Source organism: Convolutriloba macropyga, chromosome 15 (assembly GCF_964194025.1).
Source record: "Convolutriloba macropyga chromosome 15, txConMacr16.3, whole genome shotgun sequence".
Taxonomy (NCBI): Eukaryota; Metazoa; Xenacoelomorpha; order Acoela; family Convolutidae; genus Convolutriloba; species Convolutriloba macropyga.
Genome location: NC_134482.1, coordinates 24,060,489 through 24,080,813, shown reverse-complemented (window position 1 = coordinate 24,080,813; position 20,325 = coordinate 24,060,489). Strand labels below are relative to the sequence as shown.

At 33.8% G+C, this 20,325-nt stretch overlaps 1 protein-coding gene across 1 annotated transcript in view; it reads right to left on the bottom strand.

Moving 5' to 3' along the window:
• LOC142354122 (conserved oligomeric Golgi complex subunit 3-like) overlaps positions 1-20,325 on the bottom strand; it is a 55,122-nt gene that overhangs the window by 19,827 nt on the left and 14,970 nt on the right. The gene's annotated exons all lie outside the window — the stretch shown is intronic.

The following is a 20,325-nucleotide window of genomic DNA, read 5'->3' as shown; positions in this document are numbered from 1 at the left end:
GCTGCAAACTCTATTGGAAATGAAATTAGGATGGATAGTGCTAAAATCAATGATTTAGCGAACTCAAAAAGCCTGCATGGCAAAATTGTACGCAATACTTCTGAAGCAATACCCGAACTCAGATTTAACGGAGAAACACCAATTAGGACCATGATACTGCCGTTCCTAAAAGTGTAAAAAGGATCTGTACTGCTTTTCTTATCCCAAGGGAAGCGGCAAATCCAGATATCAATTTAGAGAAAATAGATTCAAGAATTACAGGATCGTTTGACAACCTAGACCACTGTGTAGTCAAAAGCATTAGGACAGATCTCCGCACTGCTATCAGTGAGATTGTAGATGCCAAAATTATTGATCTAAGAAATGAACTCATTAGCAAAGCCAATTTGTAAGCTGCCAAGTCTCAACATAATCCTATTTCTGAATCTGAGCTCTCAAAAACTTAAAATAGAGATAACATCAAACTGCTATTGATGATGAACGCGTAAATGTTGCATGCGTAATTTTTGTGCAGAGTAACAAAAACTGACTTTGAGAAAAAGAAATTTGGCTAACTCGGACACTTGAAAGAAACAATGATAGAAACAATTCAGTAGGGTCGAGAGAGGTCACCTTGTTCTATGAATGGCAATATGATAATTTAGCCTACAAAACTCAAGGCTTGTTCGAAGTAGGAATTGATCTCAATTAGTGCATAGTGTGTACTAAAATTTTTAAAATCCTATATTACACCACCACCACCTGAAAATATCAATCAAAAATGTCGGCAAATAGAGAACCCAACAATCTGCGATGCTCTCAAGTTCTGCAAATTTCGGATTCAAAGCAAGGTTCTGGACCAAGATCTTTTCGTCCCTCAAACTGAAGACTCAATACCTAAAAATTGTAACCCAAAAACATTAACTATGATCAATGTAAATGTCAAATCTATAAGAAAAAATGTTATTGAACCTAGAAGCCCTTAATTATAGACTGGATACACAACCTGATGTAATTTCATTAACTGAAACTTGGCTTTCTGAAACAGATGATACTTCTAAATTATTACTGGGTGCAAGTCTTCTAGACAAGAATAGGAGTTCGAAAGGGTTGAAGTCATGTTTCAATGTAACAAATTTTGCAAAATTACAACGGAAAGTAAGATCAACTTTCAGTAAGCTCTCTGCGTAGATATCTGCAAAAAGAAACTGTAGTTGTATATAACCTAACACGCTTGAAAAAGTTGAATTTTGTCAACATCATGGATGAGGATTTGAAACTTAAATTCCAACATCAAGGCAGTCATTATTTGCGGTGATCTGAATTTAAATATCAAAAAATTATTTGCTGAGCAGAAACTACTTGTACAGCATTACAGCCAATGGTTTCTGTATTTCCTCTCCCGAACCAAAACTTTTAACTAGTGAGCACAGTTCTTGCTTGGACCATTTATCAAAATTTCGGTGAGTAAATTTGGTGGTTTCTGTTGAGAATACCACATCATAATCCCCTTATTCTAACGTGGCGAACAAGTGACGATATAAATGAAAATGATTTAAATTCCGAGAGAAAAGCTTTGTAAAAAACTGAGAACACTGTGAGCCGACATTAAATCTCATTGGAGGTACATCTTAACAAAAATAGTGACCCTCCTTTCAAAAGTGTCAATCCTTGCAATGTTTATACCTCATTTAACTACATTTTTCTTAAAGTGACGAACGAATTGCACCATAATGTCGATACAAAACAATGTTCTCAAATAGGTTTGATGAAAGGTTTTAAAAAATACGTCAAAAAAAGAAACTACGCTTATTATAAAGATAAAGAAATCAAAAATAGCAAATTGCTGAAAAATTTAAAGAGTGTGGAATAAGGCCGGAAAACCATCGAAATTTTGCAAAAAAAACTTGTATATTATTTCCGAAAAAGTATAAAAGACTTTAGATAGATTTTAAAAATACTTTCTGAGCTCAAAGGCAAATCATATAAATCGCAAAAACATTCCAATCCTAAGCAGCTGTTATCTGATATAAGGCGAATCTGCGGATAAAAATAAGTCAAACAGTTCAACAGTTTTTTTGCATCAAAAGGACATTAAGCAACCACTAAGTAACCACCTAAGTTAAAGTTTTCAACTCTTTTCCTAGACACATATGCTCTATGTAACTTAATGAAACTATTGCGAGAGAGCTGGGAGAAATTATGAGCAATCTTGACAACAAGTCATCCTCAGGTGTTGATGATATACACAAATAAAATTATCTTCAGATATTATCACCTATCTGGTGTTTTTGATAAAATTTTTGTTAAAGGTATTATTCTTTAGGAACTGGCTCGTGCAAGGGTTCTCCCAGTACACAAGGTTGACAAGGTTTCTAAACTCGATTAAAACATGAATAGGCCAATTTCAATTCTAGTAGTTTTCAAATGAGTTTTTGAAAGAGCTATGAACAACCGAGTGTACCAATATTTTAAATTTGTATTATTTTATAAGAAGCAATCTGGTTTCGGATTTAAGCATAGTACAACTGATGCACTAGTCGAACTAACAAAAACTGTTGTCATGAGACATCAAAATTCGACAGAAGATACTTTCTTATTGGGTTTAAAAAAAGGTTTAACCAAACAGTTCGACTGGTTTAATAAAACAGTTCCACTTGACTTGAAAACTTAACTAACCAAAACTCCCACCGATCTCAGTTTCCAATTGAAAAAAAACTAACATCAAAGTTGAGCATATATGAAGAAAACTTTGGTATAAGATAATAATTTCTCCTTTCGAGCTCATATCAATCATGTGCAGAGTAAGTTGGGTATACAAAGTGATATACTAGCAAAACTCAGACATTAGTTTCCTATGAACCAAATAATTTCCTACAAGAAATTCAAATGTAACACCATTAATTCAATATGGTGCCGTGGTTTATTGTTGCTGTACGTGCTCAGCACTTCTACCGACCTACTCATTGCAGAAACAATTCATATATTTCAAGAAAAAGACGATCACTGCAATTTGTTCCAATTAAACTAAGGATAATGGCAATAATTTCCGCTTATTTAGCCAACGGTACAAAAACTGACGTGATAAGTTTCTGCAATAAATTGAAAAACTCATAACCGTTGTCGAACTAAGTGCTAATTGGATTAGTTTTCAACTGAAGCGAACAACAATGTTCAGCATTGTTGTTCACTCAAATGTCCAGCTCACATGTTCAACAATGTTCACTTGAGCTGGCAACTATTGTTTACATCAGTCGGGGGGTAGGAGGAGGCAGTAACTATATTCAACTAGGGAGCTGCGAATGACGTTTCTTCGACTAGAGGTTGAAATATTAGATACCACATTAACTACTAAAATAATTACACCAAATTCGGCAATTTTTCATTCCCCGTTGAGCATAGCAGTGCCAAAACCTGAATTCAGAAGCTGGCACTGTTGAATGAGATATAAAATTAGATCACGCAAAACGAAAAAGGGCGTAAAAATCACTAACGGTCTACTAAAATTTTTTCAAAAAACCAACAGAGTTACATTAATTGCTTCAAACTTCGTTCGAGAAATTTATCAAGAAGCGGCAGTATTCACAAAAATGAGATATCAAAAAAGGAGACAGCTCGTGCGAGAATGTCCAACATAAGTCAATTTTCTTAATTTTTCTCAGAAAATTAAATTAAAGATATTTGTGTGGAGTGACCTTGAAAACGATTTACTTTAATATAGAAACTGAAAAAAAAACAGATAAAAACGCATTGCCACTTACTTTCCAAAGAACAGTTGTCCACAAATCTGAAGTCCAACAGTACTTCGTAAATGGTAGTTCGTCTGATTGGTGCCAAATCAAAGACGATGTGCCTCAAGGATCAATTGTGGGCCCTCTCGCTTTTTAAAATTTATATACGACCTCCACTTAGTCTGAAATATTGAAATTTTATTACTTTTTGCTGACGATACGAACATAGCAGTTGGGTGTTCTGCTGAAAAAATGAAGTCAGACTTAGATAGAATGAATTGAGAGTTACAAACTTGTGCTTAATCCTGATAAGTTCAACTCAATGTGAAAAAAGGTCTAACCGATCTTAGTTTCCAATTGAACAAAACTGACATCAAAGCAGCATTTCTGTAAATATTTTGGTAAAACAAAAAAAATTCACCTCTCGAGACCATAACAATCATATTCAAAGTAAGTAAAGTAAACAAAGTGGTACACTAGCAAAACTCACTGTTCTTATGAATCAAATAATTGATCACTAGAAATTAAAATGTAACGTCATGAATTCAATATGGTGCCCTGATTTATTGTTGCTGTACGTACTCAGCGCTTCTACCGATCTACCCATTGCAGAAAATAAATTGATATATTTTATTTGAAAAAAGGCCATCACTGCGATGATAAATTTGTGCAGCACCGGTTGTCGACAAATCTACAATCTACACATAAGAATTAATTAAATATGTTTTCAAATCAATCAATGGTATATACCAGCAAGATTTTTGCAACAATTTGTTTTAATTAAAATCGTCCTACCGAAAAACTAATAGTTGTATCCTTAACTTGCTGAAGGAAGAGTTTTGTAAAAAGATGGAGCGCAATTCAATAGGTTTTAGAGATGCTAAACTATTTAACAAATTAAAGATAATGGGGATGATTTCTGCTAACTCAGACAAATGTTTCTGCAATAAATTGAACAACTCATGTGGTGTCGGACTACGACCTAATTAAATTCTTTTTTAACTGAAGCAAAAAACAATGTACAACATGCGCTACTCCAGTTTATAGAATTAATGTCCTATTTGAATTTTTTGTTTGCAAAATTTTTAGCATATTAAACGAACCTATATCATGTCATCGTAGTCATTATCTTATTGGGTCAAACTGAAAAAGAAGATCGGTCTGATCTCGCTATTCGTCCACGTTTCTTGTTTTTTATTTATAAATACAAAGCAACGAAATTAATTCTCTTTCTAAAAATGAATCAGCAGAAAATCGGTACCAACCGATAATCTACGCAAAACTAATCAAAGTTTTAGTTCAAAATTATCCAGGTTTTCTGAACTAACTCCACAAGTTACTCAAAATCGAAGCATTCAACAGTTTATTACATCAGTATATTACCATCTGTATCAACTGTTAAAACCACGTCTAGATACGATCAGGGTTTCGATATTCATATAAAAAACTACTCCGTTTGTTGGCACCAGAAAAAAACCCAACTTACATAGCAACAATTGCTCTCGGCCGACTAGTGGGAGCTGGAATCTATTGCCTGCTTCAGTCGGAGAGCGGTACTTACATTCAACTTACATACAAGAAGAGAGTACTTACATTCAACTAGGGAGCTTCAACTGACGTTACTTCAACAACAGGTTATTATATTATATACCAGCATAACCACTAATAAAATAATTACACCAATTTCAGCAACTTTTCACTTGGCTTTGAACAGTGAAGCGCCGCCACTTGATTCCAGCTGATGACACTTCTGAATGAGATAGAAATTTAGATCAAGTAAAACGAAAAAATCAAGGGAGTAAAAGTCACTGGGAAAGTCAAAACGGTCTAGTAAAAATTCTGCAGAAAAAAGACAAGCAAGTTTACATTAATTGCTTCAAACGTCGTTCGAGAGAAACTAATTAACAAGCAAATGCAGTATTCACAAAATTGATATATGAAAAGAGAAGACAGCTCGTGCGAGAATGTCCAACCTAAGTCTCAATTTTCTTTTTTTAGAGGAGAAGCTCATTTGACAAATAGTTTTGCGATTAAATTAAGGTAATTTCTGAAACTTAAAAAAACAGATAAAAACGAACTGCCCCTTATTTTCTAAAAATAGCTTTTCACAAATCTGAAGTCCAACAAGAGCAATAAAAATTGCCATACCCGGCAGATTGCCGGAAAAAAGCCGCAGTTAATTCCAATAAGCATGGTTGGGATTAAAAGAAGACGATATTGAAAAAAAAGATTTTGTACAAAAAACATTTTTTAAGTCCGATTTATTTTGACGGCATTTCGTAGTAGAACATATTTCTGTTTCTTAGCGAGAGGCTACAGGGGCTACTATCAATCCCAATAAGCATAATAGATGGTAACTAAGACTTATAGGAACGACGTTAAAATAGCGGGCATCTAAAATTGGGCTTTATGGGTTTATCCCGTTTCTATTTCTGACTTCAGTTTTTAATACTGACTCTGTTTATTTTGAATTGCTTTGCTGAGCAACTGATGTTTAAATTCACTTTTAGCAGAATAATAGAAGAGAGAAACTAGCCTAGAGAAGTGAAAAAGATTTCACGCAAAATGTCGAAAAAGCGGCAAAATGGTAAAGCGAAAAAAAAGTTCGACGAAGTAAAAAAAAAACTTAGCAGGAAAAGTCCTGAAATACAATCCAAAGAATGAACTGCAAAACAACTGTAGCTGACCAGCAGACCAATTGAACAATCACAGCCTAACAGAGTATCAAAAAACTATGTAAAACCAAAAAATTTGGTATTGCTTAAAATTCTTGAAGCTAAATTCCTAAAGCCAAATTTTAACCATTTAAAAATACCCATCAACAGAAGCACACGCTATGAAAGTTTTTTGTGGCACCCATAACATTCGCTAACATGGCTTCAAGCCCTAAAATGTTTCATTGGCCTCTAAAGTTAAAAAAACAAACAAAAAAATTAAAAACCTGAAAAATAAAAGCTGAAACATTGAAAAAAATGATAATAGAATTGATGAAATACAAAACCAACAAACTATAATTCTTGATAACTACATCATGCAGTTACTTGTGCTTACGCCATAAGTTTCATTGGCATTTTAAGATCAATAAATTCAAAAAAAAACTTTAAAAAATTAAATATTAAAACTGCAAATTCTATTGAAAGTTTGCCAAAATTCGTGATACCAATATTTTCAAAAACATTTTTTTGTCTCTACAAATTATTCAGTTATCCGTTTAACGCCCTATTTATTTAACTCCAGGTATGATCCACTAATCGTTTTGAGCCACAAGAGTTTCAGTGATCTCAAAAGATAAAACAAATTTCAATATATGACAACAAACTTGACAAAAACGCAAAAAAAATTGCCAAATTAAGTTGAAAGTCGCTGATGCTACTGATATCAATATCCTCAAAAACATTTCCTTATAATAAAAAGTCGCTAAGTATACTGATATTAATATTCTGAAAATCATTTCAATGTCTCCAGATACTAATCAGTAAACCCAGTCCAAGCCATAAAAAGTTTCATTGACCCCTAAAGATCGAATAACTCAAAAAAATGACAAATTTCACAAAAACTGAAAAAATTTGGCAAATTATAATAAAAAATCGCAAAAGTTACTGTTATAAATATCCTCAAAATCTTTTAAATGTCTCTAGATACTAATCAGTAAACCAAGTGTAAGCCATAAAAAGTTTCACTGACCCCTAAGATAGAATAACTCCAAAAAGGACAACAAATTTCACAACAGCTGAAAAAAAATGTCAAGTTATAACGAAAAGTCGCTAAAATTACTGATATTATTATCCTCAAAATCTTTTCAATGTCTCTTAATACTAATCAGTCACCCAAGTCCAGCCATAAAAAACATTCTTTGACTTATAAAAATCGGAGAACTCAAAAAATGACAACAAATTTCTCAAAAACTAAAAAAAATTGCAAGTTCTAAAGAAATGTCGCTAAATTTACTGATATTAATATCTTCAAAATCACTTCAAAGTCTCTAAATATTAATAAGTAAACCAAGTTCAAGCCACAAAGCAGTCTCATTGACCCCTAATTATAGAATAACTCAAAAAATGACATTAAATTTTACAAAAACTGAGAAAAATTGGCAAGTTATAATAAAAAGTCACTACGCTTATTGATATAAATATTCCTAAAATCAATTCATTGTCTCTAAATACCATTTATTAAGCCATCGACCCATTTCATGATCGTTTCATTGACCCATATTGATTGAAAAACTAAAAAACTAACAAAAATTTTCAAAAAACTTGAAAAAAATAGCAAAAATTAGCATCATTTTGGGTATTAAAGTTTCTGTTACCAAAACTTGCTGCCAACAGGACAGACATCAAATAAACTTGTGGCTTGTGAAAGAAGTAAATGAACCTTTAAAAGCTTCATTTCTTTACCAATCCAAGAAAAAAAACTCAGAAAATTACGAAAAACGTGAAAAATTGAACAAGTTCGGACGCAAAACTGACAAAAATGACCTTTTCACCTTGAATTTAGGCCTTACTAGCAGGGTCAACACTCTAAGCACTTGAACGACTACTAAAGTCAGCTTAGGTATTCTAACAAAACTTGATGCCCGCCGAGCTTTACCAGTTTATCCCGTTTCGAAAGCTAGAAAGTCATCAGAATTAGTCAAATTTTTCAAACACCAAGTTCTCACTCCACTTTAAAGGTATTGTGAAAAAAAAGTCACGCCTCAAACCTACTCAAGAAACAAAAAAGTAAAAACCATTAAATCAAATCTGTTAAAATATGATAAAAAATCTGATCAAATTTTGTTATAAATTGAGATCCCGAAAAAACGATCTCTGCCAAAATAACTTCATCAAAACAACTAGTACTTAAAAAAACCACTTATGTAAATTTTGAAAAAAAATTTAGGCTAAATTATGAAAAAAAGCTCTTAAAAACAACTTTCACTGAAAAACTGGAAATATGAATTTCCAGAAACCTTCAAACCACTACTGAAACCAGCCTAAAATTAAAAAGAAATCATAACCAAACCTCTTAACCAAAATAAATGAAAAAACTGCTTTAAAATGCCACACGTGAACAAAAAAATTTCGCTCGCTTAGAGAAAATTTTTTCACACAACAATTTCTCGCTCTCTCAAAAACAGCGGTAAGAACAAAAACCACTCTCTTTTCGTTCCGCTCTTCACTTTTGCTCAGCACCAAAATCACTCCATAATTTTTCATGCGTTTCATTTCCCGCTTCAAAAATCACTCCAATAAAATTGATTAAAAAAAAGGACTTCTCCACTCCTCTTCGAGTCGTAAAAAGACAGCGCACCAATACAATTCAAATTCTTTGAATTGTAAAAAATAGGAGCGCTATAATAGCCGGCTGAGAAGATGAGGGCGGCTATTAAAAATAAATATTCAACACTGATGAAACGCGTACTGATCAGTTTCACTCATCAAGATCGTTTTAAAACATTTTACCGAATACAAAGCAATCATCAAAAACGATCAGGATTGTTTCAAATTTTGTCTCTTTGGCAACAAGCTTACTCCAAGTAGTTTTATATCATGCATCAGGTGTCAATAATTTGAAAATTCTAATTTTAGGAATTCTCTACAACTTAAAGCACAACTAAAAAACATTCATTTCTTTGTTTACATGACAAAGCAATGAAAAAAAGTAAATTAGAAGTTCTTCAAAATTTCATCAGTCAAATACTGACGTGTTTGTATATCAAAACCGATTATGGTGCAAAACCGATTTTAATTTCCTGATTGAAGAATTTCAGATCAAGTAGGCAAGTTATGTCTAAGTTATGTAAAGCAGGCAAGTCAACCGAACATCTACGAAGAAGGACAGTGCAGTGTTGAAACAATGTATTTGTAGTTTTTCTCAAATAACTGTTTTCCTCCGTTTTGTATAGAACGGACTGTATAGAATTTCAAAAACTATAAATAATTAAAAGGCTATAAATAATTAAAATTAATAGCAAAGATTAGCATCATTTTGGGTATTAAAGTTTGTGTTACCAAAACTTGCTGCCAACAGGACAGACATCAAATAAACTTGTGGCTCGTGAAAGAAGTAAATGAACCTTTAAAAGCGTCATTTCTTTACCAATGCAAGAAAAAAACTCAGAAAATTACGAAAAACGTGAAAAATTGAACAAGTGCGGACGCAAAACTGACAAAAATAACCTTTTCACCTTGAATTTAGGCCTTACTATCAGGGTCAACACTCTAAGCACTTGAACGACTACTAAAGTCAGCTTAGGGCTTCTAACAAAACTTAATGCCCGCCGAGCTTTACCAGTTTATCCCGTTTCGAAAGCTAAAAAGTCATCAGAATTAGTCAAATTTTTCAAACACCAAGTTCTCACTCCACTTTAAAGGTATTGTGAAAAAAGTCACGCCTCAAACCTACTCAAGAAACAAAAAAGTAAAAACCATTAAATCAAATCTGTTAAAATATGATAAAAAATCTGATCAAATTTTGTTATAAATTGAGATCCCGAAAAAACGATCTCTGCCAAAATAACTTCATCAAAACAACTAGTACTTAAAAAACCACTTATGTGAATTTTGAAAAAAAAATTTTAGGCTAAATTATGAAAAAAGCTCTCAAAAACAACTTTCACTGAAAAACTTGAAAAAGTTACTGAATCTTTTAATATTTCAAAAAACTTAAATCCAAAGAAAAATTCCCATCAGCCAATAGGGTAACCAGATGCTCGAAAAACAATAGGCCAGCCATAATAGGCTAAGAAACTTAGCTAAAAACAGAGAAACAAACGAAAAACTGCAAAAAAAATTAAGAAAAATAGTTCCATTTTCGCCATTTTTTTTGTCATATTTCTCAACAAAATTATTCTTACCCACAAAACTGCAAACAATTGTTATCATAAATTTTCTCAAGTAGAAGGGGTTTCTTCAATACCCATTTGAGCCAGTAAAGCAAAATAATCGTCAAAAAACGCAAAATTTAGCCCGAAAATCAGCAAAATACATTAAAAACCTCCGAATTATCATAAAATTCATATTCGCTCGCTTAGAGAAAATTTTTTCACACATCAATTTCTCGCTCTCTCAAAAACAGCGGTATGAACAAAAATGACTCTCTTTTCGTTCCGCTCTTCACTTTTGTTCAGCACCAAAATCACTCCATAATTTTTCATGCGTTTCATTTCCCGCTTCAAAAATCACTCCAATAAAATTGATTAAAAAAAGGACTTCTCCACTCCTCTTCGAGTCGTAAAAAGACAGCGCACCAATACAATTCAAATTCTTTGAATTGTAAAAAATAGGAGCGCTATAATAGCCGGCTGAGAAGATGAGGGCGGCTATTAAAAATAAATATTCAACACTGATGAAACGCTTACTGATCAGTTTCACTCATCAAGATCGTTTTAAAACATTTTACCAAATACAAAGCAATCATCAAAAAAGATCAGGATTGTTTCAAATTTTGTCTCTTTGGCAACAAACTTACTCCAAGTAGTTTTATATCATGCATCAGGTGTCAATAATTTGAAAATTCTAATTTTAGGAATTCTCTACAACTTAAAGCACAACTAAAAAACATTCATTTCTTTGTTTACATGACAAAGCGATGAAAAAAAGTGAATTAGAAGTTCTTCAAAATTTCATCAGTCAAATACTGACGTGTTTGTATATCAAAACCGATTATGGTGCAAAACCGATTTTAATTTCCTGATTGAAGAATTTCAGATCAAGTAGGCAAGTTATGTCTAAGTTATGTCAAGCAGGCAAGTCAACCGAACATCTACGAAGAAGGACAGTGCAGTGTTGAAACAATGTAGTTGTAGTTTTTCTCAAATAACTGTTTTCCTCCGTTTTGTATAGACTGGACTGTATAGAATTTCAAAAACTATAAATAATTAAAAGGCTACCCTAACTGAAATGTTTTTGAATGCTATTGAAGAATCACATATGCAAATTTACAGTCAAATTTAATATCTGAGGTTTGAAAGGTGAAAGGTAACTTTGCGCAGAAACTCACAAGAAAAAACAAAAACCGAATAACGCCGTTTAAATTGAACGACAGACGAAGCAACTTAAATTAGAGGGAGGGGGTCGCTTAGATTTGTTTTATGGGTGCAAAAAACTTCCCCACTGTGGTTCGAACCCGGACCTCCAAGTTTTCAGCCTAACATCTAAACCACTCAATTACAAAGGCTCTGATTTCCTTTCGCTCAGAATCGCTCTAACCAACGAAAGCAACTTAGATCACTCAAAAATGAAGGACTAAAAAGTAAAAACGTCACTTAGGAAGTCAAAGAATATCCTTGTACAAAAGCGTCAAGCAAAACTTTTGCATAAGACATAGCCATTTGCACTAATTGCGTCAATCTTCGTTCGAGAGAAATTAAAAATAAAAATTCTTTTCTGAAAAAAAATCCTGATTACAGATTTTCATTTTTTTTGTTTAGAGCGAAATGATACTAATGACTTTCTCGCACTCTCTGTTGACTGTGAACCAAAGGTCACTGAAGAACTAAAGGTCAATAAATTTTGAAGTCATTTGTACCATCAAAAATAATCAGCCATATAGAATTAACAAACATACCCGGCAGATTGCCGGAAAATAGCCGCCGTTGATTCCAATAAGCATGATTGGGATTGAAATAACAGAAGATATTGAAAAAAAAAGATTTTTGTACAAAAACATTTTTTTAAGTCCGATTTATTTTGATGGCATTTCGTAGTTGAACATACTTCTGTTTCTTAGAGAGAGGCTACAGGGGCTACTATCAACACCAATGAGCATTAGAGAGAGGTAACTAATACTTATAGGAACGACGTTCAAATAGCGGGCATCTAAAATTGGGCTTTATGGGTTTATCCCGTTTCTATTTCTGACTTCAATTTTTATACTGACTCTGTTCATTTTGAATTGCTTTGCTGAGCAACTGATGTTCAAAATAACTTTTAGCAGAATGAGAGAAGAGAGAAACTAGCCTAGAGAAGTCAAAAAGATTTCACGCAAAATGTTGAAAAGGCGGCAAAATGAGGTAAAGCGAAACATTTTTTTATTCGACGAAGTAAAAAAACATAGCAGGACAAGTCCTGACGTACAATTCAAAGAATTTTCATTGACTAAACAGAAAACTAGACCTAGAACGGACTATGAATGGATTGGGAAAACCATTTAGAAAAAAATCCGATCCAAAAAATCGAAAAAACAGTAAAAATTAAAGTGAAATTGCCGCATGTGAACAAAAAACCACTAGCGAGAAAGCAAACTTTTGTTACACCGTTCTCTCACTCAACTTTAAAATTAGAGCAAAAAAATTCCACGCCGCAAAACCACTCGCTTTCTCGCTCCACTTCCTGTTTCGGTGTGACCAAAATCACTACTCCAATTTGACTTCAGAAATCATGAAAATGTGTGAACAGATCTTAAAAAAAAAGACAGCGCCCCAATACAATTCAAATTCTTTGAATTGTAAAAAAAAATAGGAGCGCTATAATAGCCTGCTGAGAAGATGAGCGCGGCTATTAAAAAACAAATTTATTTTCTTCTCCCATAAGTATTATGTTTGTTTTGTCTTAAATATCCGATATTGGGTCGAAAAAAGACCTGCAATGAGACTTGAATATTTTACAATAAAAATCAGAAGTAGACTAAGGGTTATAGCAAAATGAAAAATCTTTCTCTGCGATGCCTAAATAAAAAGTGTAACTTTGACTGAAAAAAGATAGCGTCCCTATTTTGCCAACAATAAGTCTCATCAGAGCACCTCAAAAATCAGCAGCCAAAATGTTTCAGATAGAAACAACAAAAACCCACATGCAATCCACTTTTCAGTCCGCTGCCTTCCTTATCAAAAACTTGAGAATAGTTAACCTTTTGTCCATATCAAACAATTTCGCATCAATTCAGTTACTTCAGACCAACCAAACCCTTCAAAATTTCGTTCTGTCATACAAGATCGTACTGTCCTGCGTCCCAAATTAGCCAAAGCTGTCACACCGAACCCTTTAAAAATTAAGGAAAACTAGACACAATGGGGATCGGAGGAAAGTGCTTCGATTTCTTACACTATTTGACCGAACAAACATACCCGGCAGATTGCCGGAAAATAGCCGCCGTTGATTCCGATCATCACGATTGAGAAAGAGAAAATGAATTGTGTAGAAAAACAGTTTTAAAGTGCAAACTATTTTGATGTCATTTAGTAGTTGAACACTCTCCTGTTTCATAGTGAGACGATACAGGAGCTATTATCAATACCAATAAGCATTAGAGATGGCATCTAAGACTTATAAGAACCAAGTTCGAGTAACGGGCATCTAAAACTGGGCTCTATGGGTTTATCCCGTTTCTATTTCTGATTTCGTTTTTTGTTAATGACTCTGATCATTTTGAATTGCTTTACTGAGCAACTGATGTCTAAAAACACTTCTAGCAGAATGAGAGAAAAGTGAAACTAGCCTAGAGAGGTAAAAAAGATTTCACGCAAAATGTTGAACAAGCCGTGAACTAAGGTAAAGCGAAAATTTTTATTCGACGAAGTAAAAAAAAAACATAGCAGGACAAGTCCTGGCGTATAGTTCAAAGAATTTTCATTGACTAAACAAACAGCTAGACCTAAAACGGATTAAGAGCGAATTGGGAAAACTATTTAAAAAAATCAGATCAAAAAATAAAAAGAAACAGAGAATCAACGTCAAAATGACGCATGAAGAGAAAACACGAGCGAGAAATAAAAAAAGAGGCCTAGAATGAACTATGAATGGATTGCAAAAACCATTTAGAAAAAAATCCGATTCAAAAAATCGAAAGAAACAGTAAAAATCAAAGTGAAATTGCCGCATGTGAACAAAAGACCACTAGCGAGAAAGCAAATTTTTGTTACACCGTTCTCTCACTCAACTTTAAAATTAGAGCAAAAAAATTCCACGCCGCAAAACCACTCGCTTTCTCGCTCCACTTCCTGTTTCGGTGTGACCAAAATCACTACTTCAATTTGACTTCAAAAATCATGAAAATGTGTGAACAGATCTCGAAAAAAAGACAGCGTCCCAATACAATTAAAATTCTTAGAATTGTAAAAAAAATAGGAGCGCTGTAATAGCGGGCTGAAAAGCTGAGGCAGCTATTAATAATAGTCAACGGAATCATTGATTTAGTATTTCACAGTGTGGACTGTTTCATTTTCCCGACGTCAAAAAAGTTCGGTTTTCAGAAGGCCGAGTTAAAAAAAACCAATGCATATTTCCGTACTGCTAATGGAATGCATAAATAACCAAATAAAAATTGGGACGAGCAATAAAAAGATAAAATAATGATTACAACAGTATTTATTCTGCACGTCAAAATCCCAAAAATTCCGACTATGTTCACTCTTTCTTTCATTTGCATGTAATCAACTGTGATAAATATTTTAATTGGACTTCACTATTTTTATATATTTGATCACTTTGATATATTTTCTGACTTTCTAGCGGGATCTTCTTGAATTTTTGCGCTGTGAAAAGAAATGTATGATGGAAATATTGGTTATCTCTGTTCTAATCCTGTTGTAGCAATTGGTCATCAAGGAACTGTCTTGAGAGCACAGGTGAAAGCACTAACATACCCGGCAGATTGCCGGAAAATAGCCGCCGTTGATTCCAATAAGCATGATTCGGATTGACAGAATAGAAGATATTGAAAAAAAAAAGATTTTTGTACAAAAACATTTTTTAAGTCCGATTTAATTTGATGGCATTTCGTAGTTGAACATAACGTACTTCTGTTTCTTAGAGAGGCTACAGGGGCTACTATCAATACCAATAAGCATTAGAGATGGTAACTAAGACTTATAGGAACGATGTTCAAATAGCTGGCATCTAAAATTGGGCTTTATGGGTTTATCCCGTTTCTATTTCTGACTTCAATTTTTTATACTGACTCTGTTCATTTTGAATTGCTTTGCTGAGCAACTGATGCTCAAAATCACTTTTAGCAGAATGAGAGAAGAGAGAAACTAGCCTAGAGAAGTCAAAAAGATTTCCCGCAAAATGTTGAAAAAGCGGCAAAATGAGGTAAAGCGAAACATTTTTTTATTCGACGAAGTAAAAAAAAAATAGGAGCGCTATAATCGCCGGCTGAGATGAGGCGGCTATTAAAAACAAGGTTCTGAAACAAAGTCAAAGCCTATGGATAAACACAACCGACAAAACATCGGAAGAATTGCTCTCGAACTACTAGTGGGACCAGTAATCAATTGCAGCCTGCTTCAATTGGGGGGGGGGGGGGGGAGGAGGAGCTTATATGGGACTAAGAAAATCAATAATGGGCATAAAAATAACCACATTAGAGGTTAAAATATACCACTATTAAGATTTAAAGTGAAAAATGGCACCAGTTTCGGCGCACTCTTATTTGACTTTTGGTATTAAATTGCCGCCAATTGAGTTCAGCTGCTTGAAATTGTGATTGAGAGAGAATTTTAGATCACGCCAAACGCAAAAAGTCAACGGCGTAAAAGTCACTCGAAAAGTCAAAACCGTCAAGCAAAAATTTTGCAAAAAAAGACACGTTTACAATAATTGCTATGAACTTCAATCAAGAGCAATTAAAAAGCCATCGGGCTCTTCTTCATTGTTCAAAACATAACCGACGAATTTCAGACCAATTGCTCTCAAACACCGGCGCGCGGGTGATCAAATATAAACGACTTTATCACGAAATGACTTTGATGTTAGCAGCATAATTTGTTTCAGAATGATAGGGACATGGATCACGCAAAAATGAAGAACTCAAGCGTGAAAAAGTCACATGAGCATTAAAAAATGTTCTAGAACAAAAGCACAAGATCAAAAACATCTGTCGCACAATTTTACTAATCTTCGCCTTTAGGTCAAAACGTTGGAACAAGTAGTACTCCCGGCAAAAAACAACCGAATAACGTCGGGCAAATTGCTCTCAAACAAATGGCGAGAGGTTGGCTTCGTCAGTATCTAACTACGGTTTAGGGAGACTAGCTTTAGCCTAATTGAAGAAGTGTCGGGAGAGCTCGGAGGGGGAGGGGGGTTGGGGATGAAGAGGACAGTGTGGGAGGAGGAGAAAAGTTAGGGCAGGTCGAAATTCAGGAATGGCACTTCACACCATCAATTCATATCTCCAAACAAGTCCAGTGAGCCAAAAAAGGGTCTGAGCGCCCTTAATTCCCTCCGGATGTTACCTTTTATTACGTTTTTGAGGACGAAAAGTCAAACGTATCAGACGAAAACTCCATCAAGTGAAAAAACACAGGATTAATATAATTGCTATAAAATTAGTTTGCGCAACATAAAAAAAACTCAAGAAAACCCATACCCCTCTTCGAGTAGAAAAAAGACCAACACGTTTACAATAACTGCTTCGAATTTCGTTCGAGAGCAATGAAAAAGTTTCTTGAAAAGAGGCCAGACGAAAAATCGATAGGACAAAAATATTGCTACAAACTGTGCTTGAGAGCAGTTAAAATGGTCATCTTCAGGCTACTGAAAATGATATCTTGCACATTAATAGTATTGAAGGAAAAACTAAACTTTTTTCCCCCTCAAAAAAAGGTCAAGAACACTCATTCTTTAGTTTCTGCTCATTTTCGCCTTATTTTTATTTGATTTTAAAAAATCACTCGATATGGTTAAGTGAAGGAAGTTAATTACATTCTTAACATCAAGCCTCAGTGGCAGAGGATTAAGACTAGTCTACAAAAAATACATCTACAACTAAGTTTGAATTGAGAAGGGCTCTGAACAAGGGTACTTAGACGGCATATTGCCGGAACAAAAACCCTGTGGCCTTCCATTAATTGAAACCACTAAAAAAAATAAGATAGACAGATCAGACACCAGTCCTTTAAGAGACCACTAGACTTTTGGGTTAGATTCGGGCTGTCAATTTCATGGCACAAACGGTCTATAAGGTGGAAGCACTAAAAAAGCTTTTTCAAAATTATATTCGAAAGCAGAAACTCAAGACTAATAGTCAAGAATAAGCAAATATAGGTTTCGCACTACTTAGATGCGCACTATTGATCTTTAACTAGTAAATGTTCATAAAAATTAAAGTTCCATGAGTGAGTTCAGAAGTCATTTTTTTGAGTGAGGCAAGTCAAGCAGAAATGACGTCACTCACACAAGTTTTAACTGAAAAGCAGCAGAAGTCACTGAAGTCATTGAAAGTCCTGACGTACAATTCAAAAAAATTTCATTGACTAAACAAAAACTACACCTATAACGTACTATGAGTGAATTGGGAAAACCATTTTTAAAAAAAAATTCAAAAAATAAAAACAAAGAAAATCAAAGTTAAAATGCAGCATAGGAGTAAAACAAAAACCGCCAGAGAGAAATGAAAATTTAGTTCAAGAAACTATGCCTAGAATGAACTATGAAGGGATTGGTAAAACCATTTAGAAAAATCCTATCCAAAAAAACCGAAAAAACAGTAAAAATCAAAAGGAAATTGCCGCATGTGAACAAAAAAAAACCACTCGCGAGAAAGCTAATTTTTGTTCAAACACCGTTTTCTCACTCTACTTTAAAATTAGAGCGAAAAATGTCACGCCGCAAAACCACTCGCTTTTTCGCTCCATTTCCTGTTTCGGCGTGACCAAAATCACTACTCCAATTTGACTTCCAAAATTATAAACATAGCCGGAAGAATTCCGGAAACGACTCGAAGTGAAAATCTATTTAATCGCCATCCAACTACTCATCAGAAAAAAACTTGCCTCCACTAATTTATGATTTTCTCAAAACCAAACCATAAAACAAAAAAATCAAATCTGTTAAAATATGATAAAAAATCTGATCAAATTTTGTCATAACTTGAGATCCCAAAATAACTATCTCTGCCAAAATTACTTCATCAAAACAAATAGTACTTACTAAAACCACTTAAGTGAATGTTTTAAAAATACTCGAGGCCAAATTATGAAAAAAAGCTCTTAATTAAAACAACCTGCACTAAAAAACTGGAAAAAGTTAGTAAATTTCTTAATATTACAAAAGCATATAAATCCAACGAAAAAATCTTTACAGCCAATAGAGCATCCAGATGCTCGCAAAACAATAGACAAGTCATAATAGTCTAAGAAACTTGTCTCAAAAAAACAGAAAAAAAACCGAAAAAGTTCTAATTTTCGCCATTTTTTGTCACATTTCTCAACAAAAAAAGATTCATATCCAAAATTGCCCATACTTATTACTAAACAACTATAAAAACTATTATGAACCCTAAACCTCCACAAATGCCATAAAAAATTAAGGAATAGAAACGGCATTCAAAAACAAATTCAACAAAAAAACAATAAAAACTAAATGAGTTTTTTTAATAGTACAAGGAAACATAAAGCCGAATAAGGTTCCTTTGCAATTAGAGCAATGAAAAACTCGCAAAACAATGGGCAAGTTATAATAGGGTGGGTAAGACACTTGTGTAAGATTTAAAAAAAGAAAAACTGCAAAAAATGAAAAATGGATTGAAATTTCTCAACTTTTTGGTCATTTTTCCTTAGAAAAAAATTATTTATACCAACAAAACTTTAGTCAATTGGTAGCTGAACATTCCCTAAGTAACAAGCTTCTATTCAAATCCCACTTAAAGCATTAATACAAAAAAAAACAGGCAAAAAACCATTAAATTTCGTCTAAAAATCAGCAAAACCGATCAAAAACATCCAAATTAGCCTTAAAAATCAAATTAACTACTTGAAACCTTCAATTCCTATCAAAACAAACCAAAACTAATACAATATCATAATAAAACCTCATAACCATCAAAAGTTGCAAAAAACTGCTTCTAAAAGCCGCACGTGAACAAAAAAAATTTGCGCTCGCTTAAAAAAATTTTTTCACACATCAATTTCTCGCTCTCTCAAAAACAGCGGTATGAACAAAAGCCACTCTCTTTTCGCTCCGCTCTTCACTTTTGTTCAGCACCAAAATCACTCCAAATTTTTTCACGCGTTTCATTTCCCGCTTCAAAATTCACTCCAAAAATTGATTAAAAAAAGGACTTCTCCAATACTCCTCTTCGAGTCGTAAGAACCTAAAAAGACAGCGCCCCAATACATTTCAAATTCTTTGAATTGTAAAAAACCACGATGTCCCCAATAATAGCCGCTATCACTTCACGGCTATTAAAAAATAATATACGCAGTCGACAGTGCTGACAGCTTATAGCCAAAATGAGTTACACGTCTTACTGCAAAAACAGTTGAGGGCTGAACACGGATAAAACTGATGGCCGAATCAAAAATCAGTGAATAGGTTCAAATATCGTTAAAATAAAATCCAACAAGCTCCCAAAGAAATTTCTTAATGACATGAGATCTGTTTTGTGCAACTAACTCTAGACGTTTAGTATAAAAACGAAAATTTTATTTGCAACACCTGGACCAATTGGACAAATATTTCAAAAATAAACTCGTTCGAAATGTGGTGTTTCCGATTCAAAGGTTTCCAGTGCTGTTTCGATCAAGAGAAACGAACAAGACTTGAAGAATTGCAATACAGATGGATTCCTTTTACGACCATTAAACTAATTTCTTTGAACAAATGACGACGAAGCAGACACTTAAACATTAACCCGTGATTCCAACTGTCAATCGACAAAGAGGCAGAGGTCGGAAGATGGGCACATCTATTTC